The 3,555-nt window shown below is 37.0% G+C and overlaps 1 protein-coding gene across 1 annotated transcript in view; it reads left to right on the forward strand.

Moving 5' to 3' along the window:
• The window catches only part of UBE2K (ubiquitin conjugating enzyme E2 K), a 66,854-nt gene that overhangs the window by 44,191 nt on the left and 19,108 nt on the right, over nucleotides 1–3,555 (forward strand). The window lies entirely within an intron of this gene.

Raw genomic sequence — 3,555 nt, forward strand, 5'->3', positions numbered from 1 at the left:
CATTCACATAAACTTATAGGACCATTGTCTGCCACCCTATATATGATCTTGGATACACTCCCCATTTAGACATACCTAATTGTTTAGCCTGTCCTCCTATCTGTCTGTCCATATACCCATGTTTGCTTTCACTGACAACTCAGTACTGTATATGGAAAAGGGTTCATATTTGTTGTCTGTTGATTCAAAATTTTTGTTGATTTAGGACAGTATTGGTAGGATTAAAATAGATATGAATTGGGTATAGATGAATAGGACAAAATTCTAGGATACCCGTGGGTACAAATTTGTTGACATTAAGGCATGAGAGGGGCAAGGAAACAAATCAAAAGCCTCAATAAAAAGAGTTAGTTGATGATAAAGTAGAGCAAAGAAGAGAGAAGATAAAGAATAAAAGACTACAAAGATAACTGCTATTTTAAGATAGTTACTTATATCTGTACTGATGGATAACAGAGCATTCTCTTGACAACTTCTTTATTGGATCATTTACAAATACAAAAGTATTTATTCCTAACTGTAGTTTGGGTTTTTTTGGTAAATGATAGTACAACATACTGTATATGTCATTTATTTGCATGTTTACTCATGTTTAGAATCATGTATTAAAGACTTTTATTAAAAAGCAAGACAGTTTACATATCCTCAGATCATTTGCCTAAGCTGTAAACCCTCTGACATCTTCAGTGGTGATTTAAAAGTCTATTTTCTACTTTTGTGGAAAGAATTGAACTAGTTCTTGTTTCAGAGTCCCAAAATGCTATGAATTCCTGGAGCTATTGAAATTATGGCATATAGGTTATTTTGTTTCTTTATGCTTTGAACTCAACAAATGGTGAATATTAAGATAGGAATGTTTTGGTTTTATCTGCTGTGAAGAAACTTTTTTTGCATGGAAGCTGTCTTTATATGCATGTCTTACATAACCTGTACTGTATTTCAGAGAGGTACTAGCTTTATAATAGCAGGTTTGTCATAATGTTAATTACACATTCATTCAGTATCATGCACTTATAGATACTTGGGACACACTAATAAACAAGTAGATAGAATCCCTTTCAAGTAAGACTAGACCAAAAAGGGAGTGAGTATAGAAGTGTGATGAGTACTTTGACAGAAAGTACAGGGTGCTGTGGGGAACAAATGAAGAAGTGACTTGTATGTATAAGATATATGAAGGATAAGTAGGATATAGCTAGGGGAAGAGAGCATGGATGTGTGTTATTGAGAGAACAAACATTTATGAAGACCTGAGGCAAAATAAATTGAATGTGGCACCTTGAACGGGAGTGTGGAATATGGAGTGGGAGGGTAGAGACTGAGGTTTGAGAGGTAGGTTAGGTCCAAGTTAAGAGTGTGGGCTTTACAGAATGAGAAGTCTTCCAAGAGCCTTAAGCAGAGCACTGAAACAGATAAGGTTTGTTTTTAAAGGTTCTCTTTGGTTTCAGTGTGGAGAATGGATTGGCCAGAGCGCAATTGAAGGTAGTAAAGTCAGGAGACTGTAGTAACCTAGGTGAAGAATAAAAGTTGGCCTAACCCTTTCATGATCAGTGGGACATGTATGGCACACTTAAGATATTTTGCCTCTCTTGTATCTTGGGATGCTAGTGTTTACTTATACTATATGCTGTCATCTGAAAGAGATGTGTATAATATTTATAATTGAAGAAACATTCAGTAGTGCAAAATGTGATTAGAGGGTATTGAAAGAGATGTGCATCTGGAGGTGTGAATGTTTAAAACTATTGTCTTTTTTGGGTTTTGGACAGCAAGGTAAGCCTTGTAAAGTATGTGTATGTTTGCTATGTGTCATTTGGAAGTTGTGATTTTGATGATGATGCAGTTTTCAAGTGAATAACTTACTTTCAGACACAGTATCATATCTTTATGTAAATCTTGCATGCCTCTACATTTATCTGCCAGCTGCTCCCTTCTCCCACTTCAAAATGCTTTTGAAAGTGCACTATCCTAACTTTTGTTTACAGCACCATGTAACAGGAAAGGTAGATCTCACCCACTTTCCTTCAGGCTCATTCTCATTAGGCTGTTTACTGTGGCCAGAAATCAAAAGAGTAGGATACCCTCCATTCATTTGAAGAATAAGCCTGGAGTAAGTGAGGTGCCAAGTGAAATGCAGGCTCTGACAAGTTGGAAATCATTTACCTGTGGAGGGATCTAGAAGGTGATGCAGCCCTGAGAAGGGGACTTGAACAACAATTATGTGCAGCTATTGCAGGGTAGGAACTCTGGTAGCATAGTGCCTAAGGCACTTGTCTGCTAACCAGAAGGCTGGCAGTTCAAACCCACCAGCCACTCTTCAGAAGGAAGGTTGGGCAATCTACTTCCATAGTGATACTGCCTCAGAAACCCAGGGATGGGTCACTATGAATCAGGTCTGACTTAACGGCACCTAACAACAACAACATTGCAGGGTAATTTTTTGTGTTAGTCTTTGTTTCTGAAAGTTACACGCAATAAAATAAATTTGCTAAGAATACATGATTTTTTTCATGCCTCATCCTACGTATTCCTACCTCCAGAGTGTCCAGGAGGACATATGTTTCCCATGTACCATTTATCAGAATTGTTACTTAACAAAATCTTAACATGACTCAGTTATTCAGCATGCATACCATTATTGAAAAACCTTCTCACAACTAAATCTAACAAAATAATTTGGTCACAAAAGGGTTAACTCTACAGGTAGGGAGAAATGGATGTTGAAAGCAATGACATTATTTTAAGGAAAAGGTGGGGAGGGGGATCAAATGCAGCCGTGAGTGAAGGAATAAAATGTATCCCTAAATTTTAGATATTTTGAAGTCATTGGTGACTTTGTGTTTTTTTAGATGGCCTATGTCTAGAGTGAATAGGCCAGAGGAAGCAGAGACAGATTGTGTAGACAAATCAAGAAGTCACAAGGTGAAGAGAGAAGTGGAAGCTATCTATCTACTTGCCCTCTTCATAAACAGTTTACATTTGATCACATATTGAAGAAATTAATTTTTATAAAGTTCTTAGAACATTGCCTGATTCGTAGTAACTTCTAAGTGTTAATAAATTTGAGCACAGGTAGTCATTGTCATCTGTGTCAGATATAATAGTAGTTGTAGTAGTAGTAGTAGTATTAAAAAGTCCTCCAAAACTACATGAGTTAAGAGCTGATAGATTAGATTTCATTTTATAGTGGTCTGTGAGAAAATGACGATTTTCGCTTTATTGATACCTTCTTCTTTGAAGCAGAGAGAAATAGTGATTTTAAAGACTTCTCTGGAATCAGATTGTATGGGATTTGCATTTTGTTTTATTGCTAACTAGCTGTTTGATTTTGGGTAATTTACTTAAGGAGTCTCCAGGTGATACAAACATGATTGACTGTTAACCAGAAGTCCACCCACCCAGAAGCACCTCACAATCCACTTCCAAAACATCAGCCATTGAAAACCCTGTGGAGCACACATGACTCTGGCACATCATGAGGCACCGTGAGTCAGCATCGACTCAACGGCAACTGGTTGCAAATTTTTAAAACTCTTAGCCTCCATATCTCTCTCT

The sequence above is a fragment of the Orycteropus afer genome, unplaced genomic scaffold (genome assembly GCF_000298275.1).
Source record: "Orycteropus afer afer isolate SDZICR_OR568_19922 unplaced genomic scaffold, OryAfe1.0 scaffold00176, whole genome shotgun sequence".
NCBI classification, from domain to species: domain Eukaryota; kingdom Metazoa; phylum Chordata; class Mammalia; order Tubulidentata; family Orycteropodidae; genus Orycteropus; species Orycteropus afer.